At 44.6% G+C, this 18,278-nt stretch overlaps 1 protein-coding gene across 5 annotated transcripts in view; it reads left to right on the top strand.

Annotated features, from left to right (window-relative positions):
- The first annotated feature begins 436 nt into the window (after positions 1 to 436).
- SLC7A2 (solute carrier family 7 member 2) overlaps positions 437 to 18,278 on the top strand; it is a 149,237-nt gene continuing 131,395 nt past the window's right edge. The window contains exons 1-2 of one of the 5 annotated variants that reach the window (XM_063920837.1): positions 438 to 589; positions 4,489 to 4,596. The gene's annotated coding sequence lies outside the window, so the exon portion shown is untranslated. Of the gene's footprint in view, positions 590 to 4,488; positions 4,597 to 18,278 lie in introns of all 5 variants that reach the window. The other 4 variants (XM_063920839.1, XM_063920835.1, XM_063920841.1 and 1 more) reach the window with 4 other exon arrangements.

Raw genomic sequence — 18,278 nt, 5'->3', positions numbered from 1 at the left:
ATATATATATACACACACACACACATATATATATATATATATATATATAAACTTTATTCTGCAGCCATGCAGCACTGTTGCAACTTCATACATGACCCACATTGTGTCTCAATAACAGTAAATCTATGGCTATAATAATCAGTAGTAGTAGAACCGTATGCCCTGCACACAGGATGCCATTCAGATTAGTTCTCAAGTTAATACAATCACGAGACTAGGCTCAGCCTAATTGTGAAGAGTTTGTTGATATTGACTTGCAGGAATGGAGATTTTTCCAGCAGGCTCTTGTTTTCTTACAGGACTGACTTCTAGTCCAATGAAACACATGCAATGATGTATCTGCAAAGTGAGAGAAAATACACACATGTAAGGCGGATCCCTGGGCTGCTCATTCCTCTCTCTGCCATTGGCCTGAGTATGCTCACTCAGTGAGTGCACCTCCCTCTCCCCCACCTCCCTCTCCCATGCTGGCTGTCAGACTCCCTGCAAGCCCCGTGTAACGTGTCCCCGGACAGATCACTAGTGTTTGCACGGATCTCCTCCTGCACCAGAGAGACTTCAGACAGAGGAGGACAACCAGCACAGAACTGTAAGTCATTGCACCAAGTTCCTTACCATGTCCTCATGCTCTCCTCCTGGCATGGCAAGGGTGTGTGCTGGAGAGAAGGAGTTCCCTCTGACATATGGGGAGAACCCTCCAGGGAACATACTGTACAGTACATGCATTTACTAATAGTGCTGTATTTGCGTTGTGTATGTCTTCTACAGGAGGCTGTAATGTGTCAGTAGAGGGTTTGGTCCTGGCTACACTGTACTGTTCTGTCTCTGATCCAGAGAGCTAGAAATTGTTACATTGCTTGGGAAAAGACTGAGATCAACTCTACCACAGTTCATCACACTAATGTCATTTATTAGACCATAGCACTAACAAAAAAAGCATATGGATAACATGTGTGTGTGTATATATATATATATATATATATATATAAAAAATACTTCAGTAAATCTGCATTTACACTACATTACTTTGCAATCACTGACACAAGAAATGTGCATGGCTTACAACATCCATAATTCTTCTATACATATTTTGTTCACTTGTGACAGGAATTATTTATTACCTGTAACCCAGAATGTCAGGTATCATTGGGAGTCTTGGAAAGAACCTGTCAGTCTGTTCACCAGAGGATGCAAACATTTAACACAAAAATATAAATAGCTTGTATAATAGTATTTGCATATCTTTCATTTCCATTAAAAAGTAAGTTTCATTCACTATGAAAACTATTATTTGCCACATGTAAGACTTTATGTGGGAATATTTGTGTTTTAATATATTATTATTGTTAGCAATATTAACTTATTTTATGAAGTATACTTAGGTTTAATATTGAACAGTTTAGTATGTAATCATATACTATATAATATATCAGCATGCACAAGCCAGGCTTGTTTACTGTCATGGTATGAATAAGACAATAATAATGTCATTATGTCCAATATGAACCAATGTAATACAGTAATAGCTTTGATTACCCCTTTTCCACCTAAATGCCATGTGTTTGTGAACATGGTTCCAATCCGGGTCAGACCCTCTTCACACCATTCCTTCGACCCAGGTTATTCATGGGGTTATTCCTGGGGGTTCCGGTATGAATGGTCGACCATGTTATGGTCGACAGTCATTAGGTCGACCACTATTGGTCGACATTGACATGGTCGACATGGACACATGGTCGACGCATGAAAATGGTCGACACATGAAAGGCCGACATATGAAAAGGTCGACATGAGTTTTTTCACTTTTTTTGGTGTCGTTTTTTGCGTAAAGTGACTGGGAACCCCAATTAGTGCACCGCGTCCCCTCGCATGGCTCGCTTCGCTCGCCATGCTTCGGGCATGGTGCCTTCGCTCCGCTACCGCTTCGCTCGGCACACTTTACCGTTCCAATCGTAGTCCACGTGGATCGTAAAGTATGGTAAAAGTTCCCCAAAAGAAAAAAAAGTTAAAAAACTCATGTCGACCTTTTCATGTGTCGACCATTTTCATGTGTCGACCATGTGTCCATGTCGACCATGTCAATGTCGACCAATAGTGGTCGACCTAATGACTGTCGACCATAACATGGTCGACCATGTGAACGGATACCATTCCTGGGTCGGCCCCATTTACACTGCAGCCACGAGGCGTCTGTTCTGCCTGCACTTGGGGAGGAAGTTATCTCCAAGTGCCAGTGGTCCAGCTCTCCATAGGTTTGTAGCGGGACCTGGGTTTACACTACATCGTTACCCGTGTCCTTCCTGGGTTCAACCTTGGTAGATACCCGAGTTGTATTCCCTGGTAACTGGACCTGTGTTATGTTTTTTGGGATCCTTTTCCACTGTGCCTTGGAGCCGGGTTGACCCGGCAATAACCCAATGATCCAAGTTATTGCGGCAGTGGAGAAGGGGTCTGCCCCAGGTTTACACTGTTACTTGTAGATTATTGTGGCTTGTTGGACAATGCTCAGAACAATTATACCTCTTTTCCACTGAAGTCCTTGGTCTGACCTGAGATTTGGAACACAGGGGGACATGTACTAAGCATTGATAAAAGAGGAGAAGTGGGCCAGTGGAGGAGTTGCCCATGACGTCTCCTTGAGCTGGGAAATCATCTCTCCCCATCACATCGGAATGCCGTTTACACTGCAGCTCACCCAGGACTTTCCCTGGTAAAACTCTGCTAGGTACCCGGGAAGGCTTTCCACTGACCTAAATCCAAGGTTTCTGCGTCTTAATATGCAAAAACCTGGGATTATCAGGTCAAGGGGAAAAGAGGTATTAATAATAATAGTTATAATAATAATAATAATAATAATAATTTATTGTCACTACAGCATTGGACATGTATAGTGAAATTACATACAGTTCACTCATACTCTATCATATAAAATACACCAGTAACATTAGCAAAGTTAAGAGTTCAGCCTAATAATTACAGAAGGGAAAAACTATTTCTCAACCTACTGGTTCGACATCCTAGACACCTATAACGTTTCCTGGACGGTAAAAGAGAAAAGAACACATTACATGGGTGAGTACTATCTCCAATCATCTTATTTGCCTTAAGGGCCCCATACACTAGGACGTTAATGCCCAGTTTCATCAGATTTCGTGCATTCGGCCTGAGATATCGGATGAAATCTGTCATTTTGGAGGCATTTCCGATCCGGTCCGATGCGCGTTCCCGTGAGCATCGGATCGGATCCTCCAGATTGAATGTGCTGCACATTCAATCTGGTCCGACCCCGCAGGCATGGCTGGGATTGCCCAGGATCGTCCAAGATACATCGTATGCAAAAGGACAGCATACGATGTATCTTGAGGCGATCCTACCCCGGGAGGCTGCCGGGGGTGATCACCCGCGACATGTCAGACGGACATGTCGCGGTAGTGTATGGGGCCCTTTAGACAAATTCCTTGCAGCGAATACATCAGCCAATTTAGACAAGGATTTGCCAATGGTCCTCTGCAAATTTAATCACTCCATCCAAAGCAACAAGATCAGAGCACTTGGCATTACCATACCACACCGTGATTGCATAGGTCAACAAACTCTCAATCACACAGCGGTAAAAATGAACAAGAGTCAGTTTCTGCAAACCTGCTACTCAGAGTTTCCACAAAAAGAAAAGACATTGCTGAGCCCTTCTAACCACTGACGTTATAGGCAAAGACCATGATAAATCATCCATAAAATTAGTGATGGCATTTCACAAACGACAACTAGGGGATACATTTATTAACGATCTGCTCTGGGTATAGATGTCGGATTGCAGTCATAAAATAAATCATTTAGTACGGACTGACTTTCATGTAAAATCTACCATTGATACCATCAGATTTCAAACTTGCGTTCCGCAGCAGATCTACTGGCAAACCCGGCATCAATCTGCTGCGGAGAGGAAGCAATGGACAATTACTATTACCTGTGCAGGCTTCGTTGTATTAAAATATTTATAACACACAGTGTGGGGCCCCCCTGTCATAATGGCAACCAACCCATTTACTAAAGGCAATACTGACGGAAAAACGTCCAAAACCCCAAACTCGACCTACAGTAAATTTACCCCCTAGTTCCTATATTAGGGTTTACATCTCTATTAGAACAAACATTGCATGGTTCCTAATAGGTGTTTAGTTATTTTACGTGGTTTTGTTCATAATTTCATTAATCTGTTTGTTGCGGAAAGCATGACAGTGTGTGCTATACTCCACAGCAACCAATAAGCCATTGCACTTGTACTAGTGATCAAAGCTAATTGCTGATTGGTACAGTAGCTTTAGCTATTGCTCTTCTTTAAGTTTGCATCTAATGTACTGTACTGAAGTGCACTGGATTTCTCATTGGTCAGCTCAAGAATAATTGGGTAGATACACGGTAGCTCTAAATTATTTGTAGGAACAGAACTGCTATAAAAATGGCAAATGCTTTATTTTTGGTTTACAGAGTTTATCGGCTAAATCTATCAGCATGTTCTGCAAAGGAATTGAAACAAAGAACTGTTCTGTGGGTCTTCAGAGAGCGTTGAGGACTGATTATCTGCCCATTATTAGTGTAAGCAGAGGGGAGCTATGGCCTTGCTGCCAGTTCATCGCTGTCAATTGACACATCTTATTGCTTTATTAAAAAGTGTACTTGCATCTCTGTAATTCCTATACATGTACATGTGTTCTTGACTATGAGAAATAACTTTTCCAATGTGTTACAACAGCATTCTTTTTTATCTTATCTACTCCAATGATTGGCTGTGATCATGTTTAGAAAGCTGAAATACGGGTTAAGTTGCAGACACAAGCATTACTGAGCCACTATATTTTGTTTGTACACTGCAAAGGTGTATATGTTGTACTTGTGACCAGATGAAGTTACGGAGAAGTCGCATACACCGGCCATGTGCAATGCAGTTATATTTATGTAGCACTTATCACTGTTTCACTCAACATGTGTTGCAACAGTTAGAATCTAAAAAGGCTTAGGAACAGATAAACAGCACAATGAGGAACATGTTTGTCAACTTTCCAATAATATAATAACTATTCACATCAGTAGTAGACGGGGCATTTATTTTTTAAAAGTATTTAAATATAAACTGTGCAGTGATTTACTCCTCTTCTTCATCTTGACAATTAATAGCAAGTGGGGAGATCTATGATTGAATTTGGAACCAAGTTTTGTATGACGTCAGCTTATTAGTGCTGTCCAGGCCAGTACACAGTCTGCAGAAAGGATATCTAAGTGCAACTCATTGCAGCCTGTTCACTCTGTTGCTGAAGAATCTAGAGCAGAAGTCAGGTCTCACCTGCTGACATCACTAGTACCATTGGTTAGCTCAACTCCATCTGTTTAAGTTATAGACCGTGCTGTTCGATAAGTCACCATGGACACCCACAGAACTTTTGGAGGAACTGGCAAAATATTCTAAAATCAGAGATGGCATGGACAGACCATGGAGGAGGTGTGCCTATTTGCAGGGGCTACTAATGCATTCGGCCATCCTCAAGTTACCCTCTACCCCACCCGAAACTCCACAGCAGTGCCACACACCACTATTGTTAGGATACAGTACTCCCTTGCATTGCTATGAGTTGCATAACAGTAAAATGCCTTACATAGCCTACCCTCTCACTGCCTTCTTCATATACCTCCCTCTCACTACGTTCCTACTGCATTCTCCCTCACATATCAACCTTCTTACTACATTCTCCCTCACATACTACATTTCTCACTACCTTCTCCCTCGCATACCACCCTTCTCATTACCTTCTCCCTCACATACCACCCTTCTCACTACCTTCTTCTTCATATACCTCCCTCTCACTACCTTCTCCCTCACATTCCTCCCTTCTCACTACCTTCTCTCTCACATACCACCCTTCCCACTACCTTCTCCCTCACATACCACCCTTTTCACTACCTTCTCTATCACATACCACCCTTCTCACTACCTTCTTCTTCATATACCACCCTCTCACTACGTTCTCTCTCACACACCACCCTTCCCACTACCTTCGCCCTCACATACCATCCTTCTTACTACATTATCCCTCACATACCACCCTTCTCACTACCTTCTCTCTCACATACCACCCTTCTCACTAACTTCTTTCTCACTTCCCACCCTTCTCACTACCTTCTCTATCACATACCACCCTTCTCACTACCTTCTTCTTCGTATACCACCCTCTCACTACGTTCTCTCTCACACACCACCCTTCCCACTACCTTCGCCCTCACATACCATCCTTCTTACTACATTATCCCTCACATACCACCCTTCTCACTACCTTCTCTCTCACTTCCCACCCTTCTCACTACCTTCTTTCTCACATACCACCCTTGTCACTACCTTCTCCCTCACATACCACCCTTCCCACTGCCTTCTCTCTCACATACCACCCTTCTCACTACCTTCTCTCTCACATTCCACCCTTCTCACTACCTGCTCCCTCACTTACTACCCTTCTCACTACCTTCTTCTTCATATACCTCCCTCTCACTACGTTCTCCCTCACATACCACCCTTGTTACTACAGTCTCCCTCACATACCACCCTTCTCACTACCTTCTCCCTCACATACCACCCTTGTTACTACCTTCTCCCTCACATACCACCCTTCTCACTACCTTCTCTCTCACTTACCACCATTCTCACTACCTTCTCTCTCACATACCTCCCTTCTCACTACTTTCTCCCTCACATACCATCCTTCTCACTACCTTCTCCCTCACATACCACCCTTCTCACTACCTTCTCCCTCAAATGCTCCCTCCTCATTTGCCTGTTCACCACATTCACTGTTCTTGTTATTTGAAGCTGAGTAATCAGATTGTGCCACCGATCACAATGCTAAAATAATCGGATATTGTTCAATACTCCATAGAGTTCTGCTATAAAGGACTGGGTGGGTTGAAATACTTCACTTTGAGCTATTGACAGTGTAGGCAAATGAACAGACTGCATGATGTTCTGGCCCTGATTTCACCCATTTCAGATCACAAGGAGTATTTGCTTTAAAGAGAGGCAGTTACATTTTAAGTGTGTGAACGGGGCAGGAGGGGGGGGGGGGGTGTAGGGTGCTAATAGTGAACAACCCTTTTTAGAGGCTTATTTTAGAATTATGGACCTAATTTAGCATGGAAAGATAAAATGCACATCTATGATCCATTACCCTGACATGCAGGGGGACGCCCAGCACAGAGCAAGTCCGCCCCGCATGCCGGGTCCAGATCCCTCCCTGTGCACACACTGCGCACGGTGGTGATGTTTAGGGTAGCCCTCTGCCTATGCAGCCTAGCTGCAAAGTCAGGCGGCTACTCGCCATGTTTCGGGTTGCAGCAGCTGCGGGTGACGCCACGCAGCCGCTGTGGCCCGCCCCCCGATGCCAAGTTGATGCCCCTTTAACGCCGCGCAACGCCATCTCCAGACCATCGAACCCCTCTGCCTGTCAATCAAGCAGTGTCGATCACACAAGTGAGTTGCTTTCGTATCTCACTGTGTGCGCACCCGGCTGTTGCACGTGCGCACACTTCACAGGGCATCAGCATGCGAACACTGCCGCAGCAGGGTTATATGCTGGATTATGCCCTATGTTAAGAACTGGCAATATGAGTTCATTCTCCCAGTAACACACCTGAATAGTTGCTATGCTTTTTGTGACTGTATCTGTTTTGTCCAATGTTATAATATAGCTTGGTTTTATCAAATCTTCTGGAATATGGAACCAGGATACCTTGGTTCAATGTATTGGCTGTTTTTAAACAAATGGGTCACATCTGTCCAAAAGCACTTGCTCTTCATGTGAAATTTCTAAAAAGTGGCGATTTTGCCCACAGCAACCAATCAGATTCTGTCTATCATTTCTCTATTGCATCCTAGAAAATGACAGACAGAATCTGATTGGTTGCTATGGGCAACATCACCATTTTAAAATTTTAGAAGCTTTAGTAAACGGGAGGCATTCAGTCTGCCGGCTGTCAGGATCTTGGCTGTCAGGAGACCTACACCGGAATCCCAACACCCAGTGAAATACCAGTGGTCGAAATCCCAACCGCCGGCCGAAATCCGCACTCGGGTGGTAGTCCACGCCACCACCCGCGGGGGAATATAGCCCTGTGATGACCGAAGGTCGTTGCCGGGGCAGAAACGTGGCAAGCGTAGCGAGCTCGCGAGGGGACACGCTGCGCTTGCTGACAGTATTCCAGCTGATGGGATCCCGGCGTCTGGGGATCCTAACAGCCGAGGTATCATACTGAACCCTAGTAAACATGCCCCCAGGTATTATAATTGTTTGGTGGTTACCTAACTTCAACTTAAATCTAATTTTGTGGCAATTACAATAAAAAGAAAACACATTAAAAACCATTCTTATGTCATACTATGTTACCGTTCGTTTTTATGGCGTTATAAACTGTAAAAGATATATTGAAAGTTTATGCTGAGAAAGAATGTTTCTAATCATTTAGCGAATAGTAAAGCGGCTTAAATGGCACAAAGACAATCCCTTCTGGAATGTACTAGGTAGATGAATAGTGAGTTGTGGCTGTTTCTCAGGTTACTGTGACACATATTTTATCAGTACTCCAGGAATATAGTTTTTGCATATAGGTTTGGTTATGAAATTTCTTTCAATTGATAAAAAAAAAAAAATAGAATTTCAGTATTTGACAGAACTCTACTAAAAGTGCATATTATTAGTTAGCTTTATTTATGTATTTATTTATGGTGGGGTCAATTGTTTTTTTTTGGGCGCTCATCAAAGCTTAAAACTGGGATATACTGGTAAGGGATGTACTGGATTTGCATAAATCCCAACGTTCTAAGAAAACGGGTGTAACACTCCTTTCCTGGCTTTCGCTGGTGATGGCTTCTCAATACTTTTGTGTAGGAACGACTATTAAACAAGTACTTGTACCACTGGAGTACTTGTTCTGTTATTGAGGTGTTGGCGCTGTAATAGGCTGATCCTCCAGTGTAACCTATTTTACCCAGGTACATATCCCTTGCTCCAGGCTTTTGCACGTGTTTTCTTGGTGCAGTAACTGGATAGTTAGGAGCCAGCAGTTTGTGAGCTGATGTAGGAGGCCCCAGTGTGCAATAAGAAATAAAGTGAAATTGTTACAAGCGCTGCTATTCTGACTCTAAGGGCCCCATACACTAGTGCGATATTGGCTGTTTTCATGCAATTGAGATGAATTGCTGAGACGGATTGCATGAAAAATGTCACATTGCATGTCCTTTTCGTGCGATTGCGATGCAATGCGCATTCCCGTGTGTCTCCCATCGCAATCGTAGATCACACGTGCTGCACGTTAGATTTATCTCAGTTGCATGGAAATAGGTTTAATAACATTGGATTGCATGAGATAAATCACATGTAAAAATACACTCAAGTAGCAAATCGCAATCGCAGGCCTCCAGGGAAGCTCCCGGCCAGATTGCAGGAAAATTGCATGCAAGTCATTGCTGAGATACATCTCCCTAGTGTATGGGGCCCTTTAATTCCATGTATTTTACTATTAGTAATGTGAGTTATAACAACCACTGTGCAGGCCCTGTTGATTAGCATAGTGCCACCAATCTGGAAGAGAGTTGTTTGTACCATGTGATGTGGAGGGTTATGATCCTTTCTATATAATTACCAACAAGTCTTTAAATTTGCCATTTAACAGTTCCACAGTAACCAGTCAGTGGTGTTCAGCCGAGGTTGTTAGCTACCAGGAGTAATCTGACGTTTGTTATTGATTTATGTTGTGCAGCTGTGCCTATACATAGGTCATAAACAGGGAAATATGAAAGGGAACAGACGCATGAAACTTGACGTGCAGTCAAATCACCCTCTCTGCTTTCCTCCAAGATAATAATAAAAATAATAATAATAATAAACACTCATGGTTTATAAAGATGGGTTCAAGTTCAGAAGATAGAACCTACTGGATTCGCATAACTAAACTGCTTCAAAACATCAGTAAGCTTGTTCAGAACATTAAATAAACTAATTTAACACTTAAGAGGGAATTCAATTAATCAAGAAATTCTTGCGTGTAAAAAAACAGGACTTTACCGCGATTTGTTGCCAGACGGTGTTATCGGGCAATTCAGTTGAGTCTTTTTTTTATTGTGCAAAAACTGACCAGTTTTTGTGTGCAAAACACAGGATCCAGGATAAGTTCCCGCATCCACGTGTTGTTGCATTTGCGGCGGTGTAAACTGGTTAATTATCAGGATTTTTCTCCTGTCTCCGGGAAAGTGAAAGAAAAAATCCTACTAGCTATCAGGGCTATTTGAATAAGCCCCTGGGGATTAATTAGCCATGGATTGGTGGTCCAGGACAAATTACTTATGGTCAGTGTAATAGCAAAACCAGTGCTTGTGGCCTCCAATCATAAACTATGTATTCAAAAAGAAGTGAATCCTGTCCCTCACCCCACAATTGAACCTAAGGAAGAAATATAAATGCGACTGACTTATGGTACCCATACACTTGTGCAATTGCGGTCGACGCAATATCGGGCCCGATTTCCCTTCAAGCTCACCTTGAGATAAATCGCATCGAAAGTGCATTTTTTGTGCATTCGATGCACATACAATCCTGCGATTTATCGCATGCCCCTTACGACCAGAAATCCGATGGTATCGGATGATCGAATGCGAGCGCATCACGTGCTGACCAAAGCACACCAGATTTATCTGCAAGATTTCTAAAAATGTAAATAGAGGGCTGGCCTATCTGGGGGATATATAAACAAGCAGCCATTTTAAGTCTGTGCACTTCTGTTTGCTCTATGACTAGAGAAGTTTGGTTTATACCTGCCGCTCATTCCACATTGCTAGCTACCGTGCATTGTTCTGCTTGCATTACAAAGTGTTTCTGTTTCTATACTAGTGTGTGTGTGTGTGTGTGTGTGTGTGTGTGTGTGTGTGTAGAGATGGATTCTGCTCGTTATCAGGCTCTCATGTGCTACCGTGCCCTGAATATGAGGGGAGACAGGGAGAGGGCCCAGCAAAGGCGGAGGGAGAGATCTTGCTGGTCCAAGGAGTGGCTGCTTAAGCGGCCTACTCGCTCCTACATGCCCCTCCTGGATGAGATCAGGGAGAACAACCCGGATGACTACCTCAAATTCCTGCGCATGAATGATGACACCTTCCAGGAGTTGCTGCGTCTGGTGACCTCCCTCATACAGGAGCGGGATACCAAATGGCGGGTTCCTATCCTTGCTGAGGAGAGGCTTGTGGCTACCCTGCGGTTCCTTGCTACTGGACAGTCGTTTGAGGAGCTGAAGTATGGGACCCGTATCTCTGCGCAGGCTTTGGGACACATCATACCTGAAACCTGCAAGGCTATTATCAAAGTGCTTCAGTACAAACTGAAATTGGGTAGAAAAAAGATGTGCTTTTTATTTCAAGACATAATGTTATTACTTATGTGGCCAACATGGCTAAACGTTAGCAAACAGTATACATTTTCATAATGCAGCACATGTGCATCATTACATTTATGAAATAAATAAAAAAAGCTATATATAGCAACATATGTGGTGCATTTTGATACAGGTTGAGTATCCCATATCCAAATATTCCGAAATACGGAATATTCCGAAATACGGACTTTTTTGAGGGAGAGTGAAATAGTGACCTTTGTTTTTTGATGGCTCAATGTACACAAACTTTGTTTAATACACAAAGTTATTAATAATACTGTATTAAATGACCTTCAGGCTGTGTATATAAGGTGTATATGAAACATAAATGAATTGTGTGAATGTACACACACTTAGTTTAATGCACAAAGTTATAAAAAATATTGTCTAAAATGACCTTCAGGCTGTGTGTATAAGGTGTATGTGACACATAAATGTATTCTGTGCTTAGATTTAGGTCCCATCACCATGATATCTCATTATGGTATCTAATTATTCCAAAATACGGAAAAATCCGATATCCAAAATACCTCTGTCCCCAAGCATTTTGGATAAGGGATACTCAACCTGTACTACACCCTTGAGTGGCACCGCAGCCAGGGGCACAATGCACACATGCAACTTGGGGTAGGAAGATGGGTCCCCGGTACCATCAACCTGCACCAAGTTGCATGTGTGCATTGTGCACCTGGTAGCGGTGCCACTCAATGCAGTAGTATCACAATGCACCACATCTGTTGCTATATATAGCAAGGGCAGCATTTACACTTGTGAAAACGTAAAAAAAATGCCATATATCTCAAAATATACGTTTTTATAAATATGCAGCCAACATGGCTCAACTTTTTCAAACAGTATCTTTATGGTAGCATCTTGTGCAGTATGATAAATGGTGGTAGTGGCACATGATTTCAGACTATACTGTGGGTGACTGAACAAACAGAAGAGAGAGACTGTCTATAGCCGCCTGGTGGAGTAGTCAAAGCCCACCTTCTTAGCGGATACTGTGGCCTGGGTCTGGAAAAATATTGCAAGTTTACGGACTGTCAATGCACACATGAAGGTAGGTGCAGATTGAGGTTCCCCAGAACCAACAACCTGCCCCTAGCAGCATGTGTGTATTGTGCATCTGAAAGCGGTGCCACTGTTAACAATGGTTTTCATGATGCAGCACATGTGCATCATTACATTTATGAAATGATAAAAAAAAATGCTATATATAACAGATGTGGTGCATTTTGATGCTACGGCGTTGAGTGGCACCGCAGCCAGGAGCACAATGCACACCTGCAACTTGGGGTAGGAAGATGTGTCCCCAGTTCCATCAACCTTCACCAAGTTGCATATGTGCATTGTGACCCTGGCTGCAGTGCCACTCAATGGTGTAGTATCAGAATGCACCACATCTGCTGCAATAGATAAGTGCATGAACACACTTGTTAAACAAAAAAAATAATTGTGTAGATATATATCAAAACATAATTTTTTTTATAAATATGCGGCCAACATGGCAGAACTTTTTCAAACACTAGAACTGTATATTAATGTTTCTTCTAATTTTAAATATAAATATGGTGCAGTATGATATATCCTGTTTTTGGAGTGGCAGCACTTTCAGGGGCACAATGTTCACATGCAGGTAGACCCGGCTTCAGGCTCCCCGGCACCATCAACCAGACCCAAGTTGCATGTGTGCATTGTCCACCTGAAAGCGGCGCCACTAAAACGCCATATATCATAGTGCACCAGATCTATCGCAGTATATACCAGGGAAGCAGGAATTTTATATATACCATCAGATGTGGTGAATTCTGATACTGCGGTGTTGAGTGTCACTGGTGCCAGGGGCGCAATACACACATGCAGCTAGGGGCAGGAAGATGGGTCCCCGGTACCATCAATCTGCCCCTAGCAGCATGTGTGCATTGTCCGCCTGAAAGCGTTGACACTCACTGTAGTATCAAAATGCACCACATCTGTTGGTAAGGGCAGCAGTAAATGAGAATCACCCTACATTTGAAAGAGACTTGTCTTCTCCTCCTCTTGTCCCCCCTGTGACATCAAGGAGGTCAAAATTGCGGTGGGGACGGTGTATGTGTGGCTGCCTTGGGAAGGGTAGCTGGTTTGAGGAGGAGATTGGATAGCGGGTGAAGGGTGGGTGGATGGGGGTGGGGGTTGACGATAACGGGAAGGGTGACTGGTTTGATGAGGAGGGGTTTGAGTAGGATGCAAAGTGGAGGAAGGGTAGTTGAATAGAGTCTGCGGTTGAGGATAACCGGAATGGTAGCTGTGATGTGGAGAAGGATGAGTACTGAAGGAAGGGTAGGTGGGTGGTGAATTGAAGGTCAATGAGAGATGAGGAGCAGCTGCTTGAGGTTCTGGCCCATGAACGTTCCACTCTGGTGTCAGTTGTCCTGAGAGTGTTTGGTACAAAACCTGTGACACCAGGCTCTGGCACTCTACTTGCTGCTGCGCAGAAACCTTACGCATGGTTTTGCTCACATATGACACAAAGTCATCAAATTCATCCGGTTTCCGGAGCAGCTGTGAACGGGCCTCCAACAGTAGCGGTCTTCAACAAATGTGGTTTTCCGTGGCTTCCTCCTGGCTTCCTCCTGGCTGTGGAGAGTTTGGTTCCTCTGGTGAGGTGTTGTTGAGGGCAGGGGTACGGCTGAGGTCTTCTTCAGGTGTCTGTAGGTCTTGTGACTGTAGGGTAAAAAAAATAAGAATTTACTCACCGGTAATTCTATTTCTCGTAGTCCGTAGTGGATGCTGGGAACTCCATAAGGACCATGGGGAATAGCGGGCTCCGAAGGAGGCTGGGCACTCTAGAAAGATCTTAGACTACCTGGTGTGCACTGGCCCCTCCCACTATGACCCTCCTCCAAGCCTCAGTTAGGTACTGTGCCCGGACGAGCGTACACAATAAGGAAGGATTTTGAATCCCGGGTAAGACTCATACCAGCCACACCAATCACACCGTACAACTCGTGATATGAAACACAGTTAACAGTATGAAACAATAGAGCCTCTCAACAGATGGCTCAACAATAACCCGATTTAGTTAACAATAACTATGTACAAATATTGCAGATAAACCGCACTTGGGATGGGCGCCCAGCATCCACTACGGACTACGAGAAATAGAATTACCGGTGAGTAAATTCTTATTTTCTCTGACGTCCTAGTGGATGCTGGGAACTCCATAAGGACCATGGGGATTATACCAAAGCTCCCAAACGGGCGGGAGAGTGCGGATGACTCTGCAGCACCGAATGAGAGAACTCCAGGTCCTCCTCAGCCAGGGTATCAAATTTGTAAAATTTTGCAAACGTGTTTGCCCCTGACCCAGTAGCTGCTCGGCAAAGTTGTAAAGCCGAGACCCCTCGGGCAGCCGCCCAAGATGAGCCCACCTTCCTTGTGGAATGGGCATTGACAGATTTTGGCTGTGGCAGGCCTGCCACAGTATGTGCAAGCTGAATTGTACTACAAATCCAACGAGCAATAGTCTGCTTAGAAGCAGGAGCACCCAGCTTGTTAGGTGCATATAAGATAAACAGCGAGTCAGATTTTCTGACTCTAGCCGTTCTGGAAACATATATTTTCAGTGCCCTGACAACGTCTAGCAACTTGGAGTCATTCAAGTCCCTAGTAGCCGCAGGCACCACAATAGGCTGGTTCAGGTGAAACGCTGACACCACCTTTGGGAGAAACTGGGGACGAGTCCTCAATTCTGCCCTATCCATATGGAAAATCAAATAAGGGCTTTTACAAGACAAAGCCGCCAATTCTGATACTTGCCTGGCAGAAGCCAAGGCCAATAACATAACCACCTTCCACGTGAGATATTTCAGATCCACGGTTTTTAGTGGTTCAAACCAATGTGATTTTAAGAAACTCAACACCACGTTGAGATCCCAAGGTGCCACAGGAGGCACAAACGGGGGCTGACTATGCAGCACTCCTTTTATAAATGTCTGAACTTCAGGTACTGAAGCTAGTTCTTTTTGAAAGAAAATCGACAGAGCCGAGATCTGTACCTTAATGGAACCCAATTTAAGGCCCATAGTCACTCCTGCTTGCAGGAAATGCAGAAATCGACCTAGTTGAAATTCCTCTGTTGGGGCCCTTTTGGCCTCACACCATGCAACATATTTTCGCCATATGCGGTGATAATGAGTTGCTGTAACCTTTTTCCTGGCTTTAGTAAGCGTAGGAATGACTTCCTCCGGAATGCCCTTTTCCTTCAGGATCCGGCGTTCAACCGCCATGCCGTCAAACGCAGCCGCGGTAAGTCTTGGAACAGACAGGGCCCCTGCTGCCGCAGGTCCTGTCTGAGTGGCAGAGGCCATGGGTCCTCTGATATAAATTCTTGAAGTTCTGGGTACCAAGCTCTTCTTGGCCATCCACGAGTATCGTTCTTACTCCTCGCCTTCTTATTATTCTCAGTACCTTTGGTATGAGAGGCAGAGGGGAGAACACATAAACCGACTGGTACACCCACGGTGTTACCAGAGCGTCCATAGCTATCGCCTGAGGGTCCCTTGACCTGGTGCAATATCTTTTATAGCTTTTTGTTGAGGCGGGACGCCATCATGTCCACCTGTGGTCTTTCCCAAAGGTGTACAATCCTATTGGAAGACTTCTGGAGGAAGTCCCCATTCTCCCGGGTGGAGGTCGTGTCTGTTGAGAAGATCTGCTTCCCAGTTGTCCACTCCGGGAATGAACACTGCTGACAGTGCTAACACATGATTTTCCGCCTATCGGAGAATCCTTGTGGCTTCTGCCATCGCCATCCTGCTTCTTGTGCCGCCCTGTTGGTTTACATGGGCGACTGCCGTGATGTTGTCTGATTGGATCAGTACCGGCTGGTTTTGAAGCAGAGGCCTTGCCGGCCTCAGGGCATTGTAAATGGCCCTCAGGTCCAGAATATTTATGTGTAGGGAAATAACCTGACTTGACCAAAGTCCCTGGAAGTTTCTTCCCTGTGTGACTGCCCCCCAGCCTCAAAGGCTGGAATCCATGGTCACTAGGACCTAGTCCTGTATGCCGAACCTGCGGCCCTCTTGAAGATGGGCACTCTGCAGCCACCACAGTAGAGATACCCTGGTCCTTGGAGACAGGGTTATCAGCCTATGCATCGGAAGATGCGATCCGGACCACTTGTCCAACAGGTCCCTCTGAAAAGTTCTTGTATGGAACCTGCCTAATGGGATTGCTTCGTAGGAAGCTACCATTTTTCCCAGGACTCGCGTGCAATGATGCACCGCTACCTATTTTGGCTTCAGGAGGTCTCTGACTAGAGATGACAACTCCTTGGCTTTCTCCTCCGGGAGAAACACTATTTCTGGTTTATGTCCAGAACCATCCCCAGGAACAGTAGACGTGTCATAGGAACCAGCTGTGACTTTGGACTGTTTAGACTCCAACTATGCTGTTGTAGCACTTTCCAAAATAGTGCTACCCCGACTACCAACTGCTCCTTGGACCTCGCCCTTATAACGAGATTGTCCAAGTACGGGATAATTACAACTCCCTTTTTTCGAAGGAGTATCATCATTTCGGCCATTACCTTGATAAAACACCCTCGGTGCCATGTACAGTCCAAACGGCAGTGTCTGGACTTGGTAATGGTAATCCTGTACCACAAATCTGAGGTACTCCTGGCGAGGATGGTAAATGGGGACATGCAGGTAAGCATCCTTGATGTCCCGGGATACCATGTAATCCCCCTCGTCCAGGCTTGCAATAACCGCCCTGAGCGATTCCATCTTGAACTTGAATTTTTTTATGTATGTGTTCAAGGATTTTAAATATAAAATGGGTCCCACCGAACCATGCGGTTTCGGTACCCCAACCCGTGTGGAATAGTAACCCCGTCCTTGTTGAAGTAGGGGCACCTTGAGTATTACCTGCTGGGAATACCGCTTATTAATTGCCTCTAGCACAGTCTCCCTGCCTGAGGGAGTTGTCAGCAAGGCATATTTTAGGAAACGGCTGGGGGGGAGACATCTCGAATTCCAGCTTGTACCCCTGAAATACTACTTGAAAGAAACAGGGATCCACCTGTGAGCGAGCCCACTAATTGCTGAAATTTTTGAGACGGCCCCCCACCGTACCTGGCTACACCTGTGGAGCACCCGCGTCATGGTGTGGACTCACAGGAGGCGAGGAAAGAATCTTGATTCTGGGAACAGGCTGACTGGTGCAGCTTTTTCCCTCTACCCTTGTCTCTGTACAGAAAGGAAGCGCCATTTGACCCACTTGCTTTTCTGAAGCCGAAAGGACTGTACCTTTGTCTGTGAGGAAACCTGAGGTAAAATTATTTCTTCCCAGCAGTTGCTGTGGATACTAGGTCCCAGAGACCATCCCCAAATAATTCCTCACCCTTATAAGGCTCTCTATGCGCTTTTTAAGTCAGCATCACCTGTCCAGTGACAGGTCTCTAATACCCTCCTGACAGAATAGACATTACATTTATTTTGGATGCCAGCCGGCAAAATATCCCTCTGTGCATCCCCCATATATAAGACAACGTCTTTAATATGTTTTTATGTTTGCCAACTAGTATCCCTGTTTGACAGGGTCACCGACCACGCTGCAGCAGCACTATCTGCAGGTCTCAGTCTAGTACCTGAGTGTGTAAATACAGACTTCAGGATAGCCTCCTGTTTTTTATCAACAGGTACCTATTAAAGTGGCCGTCTCCTAAGACGGCAGTGCCACCTTTTTTGACAAACGTGTGAGCGCCTTATCCACCCTAGGGGATATCTCCCAGCGTAACTTATCCTCCTGGCGGGAAAGGGTACGCCATCAGT

This window comes from Pseudophryne corroboree, chromosome 1 (assembly GCF_028390025.1).
Source record: "Pseudophryne corroboree isolate aPseCor3 chromosome 1, aPseCor3.hap2, whole genome shotgun sequence".
NCBI classification, from domain to species: domain Eukaryota; kingdom Metazoa; phylum Chordata; class Amphibia; order Anura; family Myobatrachidae; genus Pseudophryne; species Pseudophryne corroboree.
This window is presented reverse-complemented; position numbering and strand designations above follow the sequence as displayed.